This window comes from Opisthocomus hoazin, chromosome 14 (genome assembly GCF_030867145.1).
Source record: "Opisthocomus hoazin isolate bOpiHoa1 chromosome 14, bOpiHoa1.hap1, whole genome shotgun sequence".
Lineage (NCBI taxonomy): Eukaryota > Metazoa > Chordata > Aves > Opisthocomiformes > Opisthocomidae > Opisthocomus > Opisthocomus hoazin.
Window position 1 is genome coordinate 16,772,892 of NC_134427.1, and position 14,472 is coordinate 16,787,363.

The 14,472-nt window shown below is 42.0% G+C and overlaps 1 protein-coding gene across 1 annotated transcript in view; it reads right to left on the reverse strand.

Annotated features, from left to right (window-relative positions):
• KIAA1210 (KIAA1210 ortholog) overlaps positions 1-14,471 on the reverse strand; it is a 59,112-nt gene extending 44,641 nt beyond the window's left edge. The window contains exon 1 of the mRNA XM_075435749.1: positions 14,442-14,471. The gene's annotated coding sequence lies outside the window, so the exon portion shown is untranslated. The remainder of the gene's footprint in view (positions 1-14,441) is intronic.
• Between the last annotated feature and the right edge of the window lies 1 nt (position 14,472).

The window sequence follows — 14,472 nt, forward strand, 5'->3', positions numbered from 1 at the left end:
TGAGGAGATTAATTGTTCTTGTTATTTTTCAGACAGAGAAAGCCTAGAGAAAATAATTGCAGTATCTTTGAAATAACCACTAAAAACTGCAGTCATTTTCCAGCACGTAAGGGGTGCACGGGACCATCCAGAACAGGCATTACTCTGTCTCACTGTAAATCACAATCTATGCTAACAAGTTATTCCCCACATTAACAGAAAAAAAAAAAAAATACATCCCTACAATATTGCCAGGTCAGGCAAAAAGCTCTGGAGTTTAAAGTAGCCAGCACACCTGTATGAGAAAAATACTGCCTGGTGATGCCCTCTGACAATACACTAACAGTTATTACTCACTACCACAACTAAGGAGGCCCTCACTGGGTGTGGAAGGAGGAAAATGGCTATGGTTTAACGCTGGAGAACATAAACTTTGAGCAGTGTCCTTCACAGGGGTGACCCAAGCCCTGGGGACAACATTACTGCACACATTTCTGACATTAGGTTGCCTTAAATTCACATGGAAATGAATCTGCATCATGGCTGTTAATGACCTCTGCTGAGGTAAAACCAGGGAGGTGAGGCAAGACATTGCTTGTGCTGCTTGCACACAACTAGGGAGTATCAGCAGCCGGTAACATGGTGTTAGCCTGTTCCTGGCATCGCATGTCTTGGTAAGAACCTCAGCTCTGGATTACAAAAACTGCACGCACATTTAAACGTAGTAAGTTCATAACTCTCATGATTGCAAAGGAAAGATTTACACTCATTCCTAAAAGATCAGAAGAAAACCACATTTGCTTGTATTTCTCAGCTAGTACATAATATTTGAATCCTTGAGTTTGGCAATCCAGTAAGAAGGAGTATTATACAAGTATTTCTATACAAATTTCTTTTAAAGTTGTTGAACAGCGAGTATTTCTATACAAATTTCTTTTAAAGGTGTTGAACAGCAAGATCAGATCTAAGGTGGAGCAGTTTCTGCTGGAATACTAGGAAAAAACCACTTTATTTTATCACCTTTCCCATAGAAGAGACGTGAAGATTGAGAAACGCACCTCTAGTGAGGAGTCCCACACCTGACTCAGCTACAGCAATTTCATAATGGTGCAGAACTTTGAAATGTTTGAACAGACAACTCCATTTCTCTATTTCCTATAAAGTCCCCTACACAAAGGAAAGCCATGACACAAATAATAAACAACAGCAAGCACAAGGGCCACCACAAACAAGAACCAAATCATATTCTAGTCTAGTTTGCCACCTAGCAGGAAAGAGAAAGCCTCTGCAAGCAACCAACTTCAACACCATCCACAGAAAGACTGCAAATCAAACCTGACCTCAAGCAGATATACTTTCTCGGGAGAAGACAAAGAAGCAAAAATACAGTAACACCAGTTTAAGTTTTACCCAAATGAGTTTCGCTCTTGTCCTGAATTACTGCATTTGTCACCATAACTTCGTGCTGAACTCCTAATCCTAACAGAAACAGGCTAGCGAGAGAGCATTAGTCTCACCCATCACAGAAAGCCCACAGAAAAAAAAAAAAAATCAAGGCTCTGGTTATCTGGTAACAACCACCAAGAAGGAATTCCTGGAGATTATTGGAGAAACCTTCTGACTGGCTGAATGTACTAAACCTTGGACAGAGGATTGCATCTGAAATCTGCCTGGAATTTAGCTCAGAAAATGCTGCCAATGGAAACATTTACAGTAAGAAATGAAGGAGATCTCGTGAGAAATTCACATTTGTATTTAAAAGCAAGAAAGATCAAATGGCCTTCCAGTGGGAAGGCCTAATCCCTAAATCCAGTGGAAGGGTGTAATCCTGATGGTTTTGGAAGAATTTAATCACTTTAACTGGTGTAGAACATGGCCCACAAACTTCAAAAGATTGGATTTTTTGCTGACATGAAGCAGATTCCCTGTCTCCTAACCTGCTCACATGGTTTGTGTTCAGAGTATGTTTACTTTCTTAATTTTTTTTTCCTTTCATGTATTTTTGTCTTGAAGTTACTTATTTGAACATGCAAATCTTCATCTGTTGGGTTCCATTTAGGTCAAACATAGTCCTCTTCCCAGGAACTGGCAGTCTAGAAACACACATTGCACCATGTAGAAACCCCTTTACTTCCCCAGAAGCACAGACTAGTAAACAGTCATTAAAAGTAACTACCCCACCTCAGGATTTAATCCTTTTTGATTCTCTATCTTCATATCAGTCTCCAAGCCACTTCACGGTAGCATTTATTATGCACTGGTCTGCCTCTTTATCACCAGTGCAGCTCCAAATGGCTACACACTATTTGGGTACAGATCTGAAATCTTAGATGTTGATAAACGTCATGGCTCTATGTCCACAGGTAAACCAGTGCAAGTAAGCAGTTATGTGCTGCACCCCAGGTCTGACAGCCAAACAGCCACCGTGCTGATGAGAGCTCTTCAACTGTCAAGGGCTAAAGCAAATGGGCTGCTCTACTGCCAGTTAATTAATTAAAGCTGTTTTCAGCTTGGAAAGCAGATGAACACCAAATAGCCACAGAACACAGACTTTGGAAAAGTAAAGACGATTCTTTAAAGACAGGGAAGACAGCAAGTTTAAACACCTGGAAGTTGAATCTGATCCGGATTTCCTCTAAAGTTTGTGGCTTGGATTGGTTGAAATAGCCCAGTCTAGGCCCACTTTCATTTGAAAATAATGGCCTTCCCCATTGACTTTTTCATCACTGTCAGTGCTTTCTCTCAACAGCCCAACAGCGCACCACCCCCCTGTGATCAATGCATGTCCAAATCGGCCTCACTTCATCTTCTGTGTGCAGCCTGGGGGCAAAGCTGCCCTCCCACAGCGGGACTGGCAGCAGCGAAGAGGCAGCAGCAGAGCTCCCAGCGCCTGGCAAACTTCCCAGCAAGTTTCTTAATTTTTCCAAAGGGAGTGAGAGAGGCAAGTCTGAGCTAGGCCCTGCAACCCAATCACTGAGAAATGCTTGCACCAAAATACAGCTTCTAAAATCAGCGAGTTATTTGTTTCACAGGCACTTTCACCTGTGTCATTGCAAAAGAGACCTCTTCAACATAAGTAACCAACAGCAACCAGTAACCCAACGGGGGAAACTCCATGTGAGCTAAAAAATGCTGGCACGTTTCCACAGTCACTTCCTACACATACACACGTACACAGGGTACACGCCAGCAGCCTTACAGCAGAGGTGTTAGGAGCTACACACACAACCATCAATTCAAAATACGTTTCACGTCTGACAGATCTACTGCTTTCCTTGCAGCTTTTTGCAACTAGATCTCTAAGGTCTAACCATGTCCTTGCCTCCTCAGCTCTCAGATAGTAAACGCTCCACAAAACATCCATTCAAAGCTGGCTTGCATGCAGTCAGGACACATACACAACGCAAAGCAGTAGGGACCAGATGTCACACAGTTAGGAAATCACATGATTCACAAACTGTGTTTAAACACGGGTGTTTGATTTGTATTTTTTTTTCCATTTCTTTTCGGAAAGGGATGAAAGTTTGATGTGAATTTTTCACTAAACAAGTGTCAGGGCAGAAGTAGAAATCCTGCAGCAAACTGATAGACCACAGCATTCCAGATTTCCTGTATATTTTGCTGTGTCTGAACTGATTTCTTGTTAACAAGGCAGACTTTGGTCTCTCATTTTCAGCCTTTTGGTCTCTGCCAAAGCCCAGTCTCTCCTAGTCACTGGAACAAAGTCACATTCTGACTGCATTCCTCTGGTAAGTTCTGCTGTTGTGAAAAACAGCATCTACCAGGTGAGAATTCACTGGAGGAGGTTTGCAGCTCCCCCTGTCATCACTACGGTGGGGTGAGCTGTCGTACACTGACCTATATGCACTTGGACTTTATATAATGAAGATTCTGTGTATTTCTTACATGCGTGTTGCATTTGTACCCCTAGTGACATTTCACACTTTTCAGTTATTTTGCCTCTCTTCACCTTTCCCAGCTACTGCCAGCCTGAGCACTGCGTGCCCTCCCGCATCCCGTACTGCAGCCGAAGCTACGCAGCTGCACAGACCCTCCCCTCCTTCTAGGGCAGGGCTGCATACCCTCAAACAACTGACATGTTCTGTTCATTTGTTTAACTCTGAAAAAGCAACCCTTGTTGTCAGTGCCTGGACATCAGATGAGGTATCTGGGGCAAATCCAGCCGAATCCAAGTCTAGCTTCCAGTTCTCGTGTCTTTACCATCGAGCAATGAAGCCTAGATTAATTGAGAACTTTCAGACTACATTTTCTGCTGCGCTTGATCTTGCCCAAGTATTTCTAAAACTGTGCTGTTCCAGCTGAACTGCATGTAAAGCACTCCTTCCATTATAAACTGGGACAAACTCTGCACAGAAATCCAACCGTAACATTGCAAGTCACTCTTCCCACACCACAATACTCTCTGCGTTTGGCACGTGGATTGTTTACCTGCATGCTAACATAAACATGACGTTCAGGAAACCCCTTCTTGAAGCAGAAATGGATTCAACTTTCTTACAAAGTGAGATTCCCAGGCTGGCAAACGGGCCTAGCTTGGAAATTCTCAGTGAAAACCCTTCGACACTAAAGAAACAACTAAACATGCATCGCTGTTAAAAGCTGTGGTATCAGAGCTTTAAACAAACAGGGTTGGAATCAAACACCGTACTCTGCAGAACACAAAGAAATTGAGATAAGAGGATTTCTGCCTTGCAGAGTTTATACATCCATCTGTGATTAATATTAGAAGGAAAATGAGGGTCAAAGCCTATCTCTGACACTGAGAGTGTAGTCTGGGGCCTCTAACTACGCACTACATCAGCTTTTTATTCATGCATATAAATCTGAAGAATTTGCCATGATACTTGCTCTGGAGTCTAATTACTGTATGTTGCTCTCATTCTGTCTATTTTTACACTTTGTGTACAGTGTGTGGGATTTGGGGGATTTTTGTTGTTCTACTCTGCTAGAGGACTTCCTGCAAGCCCCTTCAAGAAAAAGAATATTTCAAAGAAAGCAGCAATACATATAATCTCTTTGATTCCAGTGTCTGGTAATTCTGAGCCTGAATCATTTCTTGCAGTTTACCACAAACATGCTGTCTTCACCTCTGAGGAAGGAGTGAAGATAAACTTCGGTACGGGGCATTCAGTGAATTACTGAACTCCAAAATACGGCCAAAAAGATACTGGTGTGCTAAATCTGTCCTTTGTGTCCCCATAGCCAAATGTGAACTCTTCCTGGATTATCTGGAGATGAAGGTCAGGCCATGTGTCATTCAAAAGGTAATTTCCGCTAGATTTGCAACGGGATCACAGATGTAACCTCAGACTTGAGTGTCAGAAAATATCAATTGCCAAACAAATAATACAAATAAAGAGATAGAAGTGTTTGTTCGACATTTTACAAATCTGCAAGGATTGATTTACATATAAATATGTAATTCATTTATAGAGAAAGTAACAGCATCCCTGTATACACAGACAATACAGCCAGGATGTACTGCCTCTCACGTATCTGCTTTTTTGATCCAACATCACAAATCTAAAATCTAAGATTTTAATGAGTCCGAATGAAAAGCAGATTATTTTTGACACAGTGGAAGACCTTGGTATTTCCTGTGAAAATACTAGCACGGTCAATATTTTATATACTGGAAAACTGTGGTTCTTTTGTCTAAGGGGGGGTAGTGCAGAAGCTGAACAAAAGAGCTCTATTTCTACACATTCTGACTTATGAAAATACCATGTTAAAAAACATTTAGTTCCAACAACACAACTTTGCCTTCTCGGTGTCCAGGCAGGCACCGATATCCAAGACCATCTGGAAAGAAATGTGAGAACACAGTGTGTAGCTACAGGCACCAGTGCCTAGTCTAGATGTTGAACATCAGAGGTAACAGTTACTGAGTCTAAACAAATATCCTGAGATGGTATGAATAACAAATTGAGTTTTCTACACCCCATTCTTCCCAAATGCCCCTCTAGGGATAGATCCAGTCAACGTCCTTGCAAAACTCCCGCCAAGCTCCCTTGGAGACGGATAAGACTGACATAGCCACTAACGCCTGTGCTGTGATAGCAATCAAATTTAATGACTTCCCATGTATATTAGTTTTGCACTAATGCAGGCCCACATCTTCAATAGAATTACTCCAGATTTGTTTGTACAGGTATAAGGAGGAGGAGAACCAGGGACTTGCACAACTGGAATAATATTCCTAAACCTATCACCACCCTGAATTTCAGCTGCGACTGAAATAAAAATTCAAAAGCGAAGGTCATCTCTGATACCATCTTGCTGGCTGTCAGCTGAAGCAGTAACACGGGAAATCACGGAAGCGCAGTTCTGTGGAAAAGGCTGCCTGACTCCAGTGCCTGCAAACACAAGGCTAAAGATAAAGTTACCATTAACCTTCGGAGAAGGGCAGTGAGGTCCCAGAATGTCCTGCCTGCAGGCTTTATTGCTCCAAGGGGAAATGAACAGAAAAATAAAAGTCAAAACTGCATACTCTTGACATTTAACTCAAATTAGTAGGCAATGGTAACATCTTGCTTTCGTTGTTAGCTTTCTTCTGTATAAAGGCACAAATACAATACCTGGTTCATTCCACAAACTGCAAAATAAGTAGCAAGTATTGAGTAATAATAAATCTACTCTTACCACTTGATATCTGCAAGATTAATCACAAGCATCAGACCTGTGTTCCTCTGCACAGAATATAATATTACACCATACTGCAGATACAGCTGGGAGAACCGAGGCGGAGTAATTCAGTGACTATTCCAGAAACCATAAACTGCAACTGAACCCAAAGTGCCTGGAACTGTATTTCTGAGTCTTTCCCCATCCTCCCTTGCTCAATAAGGACAGCCAGAAAGACACTACAAGAACAGGCACCCTATAAATATCCAAGATAACTTTAAGTTCACTAGCCAGCCTTCAGCCGTGGGAACTCTTACAGGATCTCTGGCATCAAAATGATGAGTTAAATTAGAAATCAATGACTGTACTACATGATTTGGCCCAGCCTGTTCAGGGTTTTAAAATCATCACATAATAAAAAATATCTCATACTGAGCCAATTTCACCAGAACAGACCCATAGGCACAGTAGAATCCTTACATGGCAGCCCAACGCATTACTCAGATTCAAGTTCTGGAATCTTTAAATATCCCAGTGTGTTCCAAATTGTCTCTTAAATATGCTGGAGCTGTTCCCATCATAATGGGAAGGGAAAAAATCTAATAAATACTCAGAGGCAGGAAATAAGCTAATTGCAGAAGAATTTTACCTAAAACTGTTGAATAAACTACAGTTCTGTGTCACTAAGTCACATAATCACGTGCTTAAAGCGGATCTCTGCTTGGTCCTTCCCATTTCAAACAGTCCAACCACAGAGCTGGGCATACACTTCAATAACGCACTGAGCTGATCAGTCTATCTATTATCACAGGATCAGCGGTACCTGAAAGAGCAACAGTAGAGTCATGACAAATTTAAGTCCGTCGCTGTAGTATCTTTCTGCTTTACTATGGGGATTACGGGATACCTACAGCCTTCCTAGGATAAATGCCGTGCTCAGCCTCACCACTCCAGCCGCTATTGCTAGCCTTTAAACAGAACAGCCTTGAGACCCACTCGTATTGGCTTCAGGTATTGAATCCTGGCTACTAAGCGGTTCCTTCCATCTAGGTAGTTTCCATACAGTGAAATACCAGCTGATGCTGCAGGTCTGAACAGGAAGAGGAGCAGTTGTCACCATGCACCATGTAGCTGAGAAGTCACCTACCCCTTCCGCAGGTTTTATCAGGACCTACGAAAGAACACAAACCCTCCCATGAAACAGCTCCTTTGGACATAATGCAGAGGCTAACATAATTGATACTGTCTGGCATGGTACTAACTGAGCCGACAACTGACTCAGTATATTGCCTGGAGATAAGCTAGTGTGAAATCTAAAGATTAGAGAGCTCCCTTTGGTCATGAAAGTACTAAGTAAGCTCTCCATCTGCTGAGGACTATTTATACGTGATAAGACTAGATGGTATTTAAAAGCAACCAAAAGTTGATGAGCTAAGTTACAAGATGGATTTACACCGCTTTTCTGATTACACAATACTTATACTGTAATATTTTCTCACTGCAGATGAGATTTAATATCTCACAAAGGCAGCTGCAACCAAGTACAAACACTAAACACTAAAGACTTCTGGATTTTTCTTCCTAGATTGTGCAAAGTTTTCTCACCATGAATTCATATGCATTGCTAAATATAATGGCATATTAGCAAAAAATGGCCAAAGGAAATGCCATTGAAAGTTGCAGAATAACCACTGGTCATCAGTAAAAATGGTATTCATGATGATCTGATCAAGCTTTTATTTTGATCAGAAACAGTTACAATAACAGCAAATACCTTATCTCTGAAGAATCCTATACACACTGCAAATGTAACACCCCATCCATCAAAATGAAAACCTGTTCAAAATCTGAAATATTTTTCCTTTGGAGGAATGAGGGCACACGATTGTTCTGATGCAGTGTAATGTATAGTAGAATAAAACCTAAGTCACACTGTATGACTGTTTTTATCCCTCTTGTAGCTGCAGTTAGGAGGAGCAGTGGCAATGGCAAATAGTTTGAGGGCCAGTAGAGTAGAAAAAATGTGATCACCAGAATCAGACCATGTAAATTGCTTGTACTCCTTTTTTCCCTCTAATTCAATCTACAAAAGTTGTGGTGGTATTGTTTATAACATAGTTTCTTCAGACTCATCACAATAATAATGGCTGGTTTGCTCCTTTTTTTTCCTCTTTCCTCTATTTAACACAATTTTACATTGCTTCACATTAAAAATATAATATAAAAACTTATGCATAGTCTAGAAGCTTGACAAATCAACTAAAGCCAGAAGTTCTGAGATAAATGATAGTCTTTCCTTGACTCAGATAAGCTGATTTATTGCAAGAACCTTGACATTTTAATGTATTTTCTTGTACAATATCATTTTTAATTATTGAGGAATCCACAGCTTTAGGGGTTTAACTCTCATTAAACCTACTCTTCAGCCAGCACAGTAGCAACAAAGTGCTAATGTATGAAAGACAGATCCAAAAAAAGAAAAAATGCATTAAAAAATAAATGCTTAAAGAAGTACACGCTGGTAGTTTACAACAGGTTTATAAAGAGTCTAATGATCTTCTGCTCACTGTATTGCTCCTGAACTCTTACGAGCACACAAACACACTGCATTGTGGTTTTGAAATTTACTCTGACATGGAATCGCTGCATGCTACGTCTCTTTCAGAACACCAAAATCTTTAAAAATGTATAGCTTTATGCATCTGTAAATAAGGTCTTTCTTAATGTATCTGCAAAGAAAGAATGAAGGATTTTGGAAAGAACTTTAATTAGTATTGTACAGAGGCAATTCTGAATGGCATCTCCAGCTGCATTTACTCTCCTAATGCACAGCAGGTTTTCTATGTTCTCTGTAACGTTGTGTTCACATCTCCCTTTGTTTTAATTAAGATTTAAACAGTCAATTATATAAAACCACAAGCTCCCTATGAGGTGTTAAATAATTTGCTGGCAGACTCGAATACAATGTATAGACTGAAAAAGCAACAACATGAAGCAAGCACCCTTCATACACACTGCCTGCTTGCAGCATGTTCCTGGATAATTAATTATACTACAGGTCTATAGTTTATAGAGAAACTCTTGGTCCCTTTCTCAGATGTCAAGCAAACCACACAGCCTACCCCCCTGCTTTCTTTCCCTCACCCTTTCACTTCCTCCTACTGAGATAATGAAATGTATCATATAAAAAAAACAGAGAGTAAATTCAGGAGAACTCAGAAATCCTGACATTGCTTTGAAAGAAAATAGGACGAGAGAATGCATCTTTTCTAAATCTTCCCCCTCCTGTCATTATCAGTGTGTAGGAATATACAAACAGTTTCTTGAACCACAGGGGTAAAATTTATCCTGACATTGCAAGGAAGAGCCTTAGACCCCTGCTATCTGGCCGCAGTCACGTGCAGCAAGTCAACAATGGGCCTGGGAAAAGATGCTGGTTTGCCAGATACTGTGTTGCAGGGGGAGACAAATGTCCCCAGGTCGCATGGTGAGGGCTGCAGCTCCAACTCTCCTAAGCTAGCAATCTTACAAAAAAAAAAAAAATTTAAAAAGGGGGGAAAAAAGGGGGAAAAAAGGCACTCCAAAGAGCAAAGACTGGCAAAGAACCAGTCAAACTACAGCAGCATTAACCCCTTGTGTGCTGGCAGGAATCCTTCTAAAGTGTAAACAGGAGAAAGGAAAGGACACACTTGACTGCAAGCTACTGTAACATTTTCTAGCAAATTATAGCAATAATATTTAACAGACTTCTAGGAATGATGGCAGCCTCTTCTTACTAGTAAGTATCAATCAAATTTAAGAAATACACTCAGCAGAAAGAAGAAAGGGCTGGAACAGCAGATGAAAAGCCAAAGAATGGCAGTGAAAGCAGGAGAGGCTGCATAACTCCTTGACATACCATTTTGCTGAGGTTAGCTCTAGAGAGGGCATCGAGGTTGTAAGCAAAATAAGTATGTGCACTAACCTCCACTTTCCCCCACAGGCTTTTAGGCAGCAATTTAAAAAGAAGCTGTGAAATAAGATCCTCGTTACTTCCTAGAGTTTTAGGAGATTAGAGTAGTGCAGCCACCCCAAATTCAGCATTCCTGAGTCAGCAAAATTATGTGACAGCTTAAACAAGCCGGTATACTGGAAATAATATTTGGTGCTCTCTTCAATTTCAGTTTCTGAATCATTAAAGATCCTGCTTTCAAGCTTTGTGGCTGAGTATATATTTTGGCAGTTTTGCCTGATTTTGGCTGGTCAGAAGAACGTTCAGAGTCTTGCACAATCGCTTGGCTGTGTGAGCTATGACCTGATGAGATCTCAAGAGATTTATGGGGGGAACTGCAACAGTCAGCAGGAGTGAGGAAGGAGTAGTAGTTAAAATGATCCTTGTTAATAACATCAGCTGCAAATCTCAGTGTCTGCTGCTCGTGAAAGAGGTGGTTTCAAGTTCTAACCTGTAGCACTCCTTCCATTGCACATAGAAGTTGTCAACCAAAGATAAGGAGATAAACCTCTCCAGACTGAGAGAAATGTATTTAGCTTTATGCTTAAACTGCACAATGGATTGGCCTTAAACAGACAGAAGAATCAGGATAGAAACTCATCTGCAGAAATGATGAGGGCAAGGGACAGCATTTCCATTACAACCGAAGTAACAAAATCTCATGCGATGTGTTTGAATTCATTTGGAAGAAACCGAAGAAATTCAAACAGCATCTATGCTTGTGGCATTGGCACTGCTTTGGAAAGCTATTTTAAACTGTAAGGGGATATATATGCATCTGTGTACGCGTGACTCAACATGATGCTGGTGGCATAAAGTCAAGCCACCGATTCTTGAGTTTGGGCCACATCCAGAGCTCATTAAAATCAATTACAGTCTTTCCACAGAGTCCAACTCTTCCTACCACAGCTGAGGCTTGCAGTCCGATGTACAACAGGGACTACAGTCAAGCTGCTTTGTCCCCTGTTTGACTTAGTGCGCGGCTTGATGTTTATGTTACATAACTAATGATACTGAGACCCACCACACCACATACACTGTCCACAGTACATGCATAGGGATTACTCCAAATCCTCGGGGGGGGGGGGGGGGAAGAGATAAAATCAACTCTCCAGTTTGCTAAACCAATGTTTACTTTCTTTTTGTTTATATAGAGAGAGTTCATATAAATAAATATGAACATATCTATAACACACTTCAACAGTATCAGATACAGTAAGCATTCCGGTCAAAGTTGTAGTGGATTTTAGCAGAGATTAAGCAGTAACAATTAAAGATGTGTTTGTTGGTATTAAACATATTAGACTGTCTCCAACGTACATAAAATATTGCTCACTAAGCGTCCACTTTCACAGCTGTTCAAAACTGAGTAACATCTTAGCCCTTTTCTTAATGCTTATGCATGATTCCAATATTTGCACTTGCAGTTAGTGCTTTCTTATGAAATATTCTAAATAACCATTGGACTCTAAATAAATGAACCTACATTAAGCAGGTCTTTGGACCACGTACAATTTCTCATTTCTTCTTTGACTATCACACACCTTCTTCACGCAAAAGAAAGCATAGCTGTGCATTTGTCTGCAGCAAATTCTCTGACTGGTAAACTAAGACACATTGCAAGTGGAGATAAACACTAACTTTGAAACAGAAGCAATGCTAGCAAAACTTCTTAAGTTGTAAACCTTAAGTTTTGCTGGTTATGTCTGCACTTACTGGCTCCCAGGAAGACTAAAAAGTCGTCTAAAGGGGGATCTACTTCCCAAATGTCTGAATACAGCCAAAAACCTGTGCTGCGGGTTCCAAAGGACAAAGAGTTCTGAGTCATCAAATCTGCACCGGGCATATCTCCGTCTTTGTGGTCACAAGAATCTGTGACATTTCATTTTCAGAAAACTTCCATCAAATCTTTGACAGAAACACAAGCAAACATCTTAAGTAGAAAAGTATTCCAACTCACAATGACCTAAAAAAAGGAGAAGTTTACTTCTGGTTCATGTAACATCCAAGTAACTTGCTTTTGCATAGTAGAAAAAGCATCTATATACATACACAATCATATAAATCTACATATATACACTAAACCTGAGTAAATCATAAAGTCCAAAGCAAGAAGTGCTTTGCACTTTCTTATACTACAGTGAGTAAGAACCAAGCCAAATTTGAATTTTGCAGATATGGACCCAAATCCTCTGTTGGGCTGGATACTTCTGGAATCCTTGCAAAACTCGCATCCCACATGTGCAACAAGGCTGCATTTTTTCACTGCTATGTAGGAGCTCAGTCTAGAAAAACATAACTGTGTGGATCTTGTGATAAGTCATCTTCTGACATTCTTTAGAAACAGATTTCACTACGTCAGTGCAACTTTTCAGATGCAATATTCTTCAGGAATTGGCCTGAAGCATTAACAACGTACTGGTCTGTACATTATATAGCTAGAAGTCCAAACTATAAACAACCGATCAACCAAACAGTGCAAAAAGTGATTCCATGCCCATGAAATCCTTGGTTTAATTTTTCGTTGTATTTCTTTTATAACAGCAAGACAAATACATCTTCTAATGCATCTGCAAAGGTACTGGAGTCCTAATTATAATTTATTATGTTGTGTGAGAGAAAAAGAAATAAGAAAATTGATGTTCATGAAGCTGTTAATAGAAGCTAATGCCACCAAACCTGCCTTTCTGTTTTGAGGGCTCCTAACAGTATACTTCAAGTTACCTGCAACCTCCTTCAGTTTCCACTAAATACGAGAAGGACAACACAAAATGTAAAAGATCTACAGTGAGTGGAGTCCCAAACAGTTCAGAAGATGTGTACCAGGCTACCTCCTCCCAGTTCTCCAATCCGCTATGCCAGGTCTGAAATCAATAAAACCCCACCCAGATCTGCATCAGACAAAGCCCTGACGATTGCGTGGGCCCAGGCAGAGGAATCCACTCGCACAGAGATCTCCGTAGGATGTGCTCCAAGGACACGGCACAACGGCTGGAAGTGGAAAGGGACATTTCAAATGACATTTCCAAGAAAGGGGTTAGACCAGACTACGGAGAAGACTGGAGGTGGTTCGCTGGGGTTCTTGGATACTCTGTGCTCACACCCTGCCCAGAGCTTGTTAGCTTGATGAAAGCATTTGCCCTTACACAAGCCACTCCTACTTGCCCAGACAGTTATAGCAGATGCATCAAAGTCGTCAGGTGATTACAGCTTTACTCCTGCACACCCTTGTTTGTCAGACCAAGCTCTTAAACTGTGGAGCGTATCAGCAAAACGATCATGCAAGAAATGCCACAGCGGGTGTCCTTTCACTCTACTACAGTTTACAGATCTGACCTGCTCCCTTGGCGAGCCTGGACCACTTCTCTCCCGCCACTACCGCACACTCGCTCCGAGACCACCCGGATTCTCCCAGTCCCCACCAGCAGCGCGAAGACTTCGCACTGGGAGACGGTCGGCAATCCCGCTAACGACGCCCAGCTCGTGCTCACAACCGCCGCCGCCCCAGCCAACCACGCAGGTTAAAAAACCGGTTCGGGGCACAGAATGCAGAGACCCCGCACCGGCAGCCCGCGCGCCCGTACGTTCAGGCGGAGGATGCCAGCGCGGCCCGACGGGCCCCGCGTTCGCGGCGGGAGGGCAGAGACGTCACCCCGCAGCCGGTGAACGAAGCACTCCGACAAAGCCAGCTCACGCACGCCGCACGGGCACCCGGCAGCATCGTCCCGCTCCTTGCCGGGGCGGGGCCCTCCCCTGCCCCTCCCGGTTACCGCCTGCCTGCCCTCCCGGTCCTGCTCCCGGTCCCGGTCCCGCTCCCGCCACTCACCGGCCGCCGCCCGCCCCGCGGGTCTCGCGCC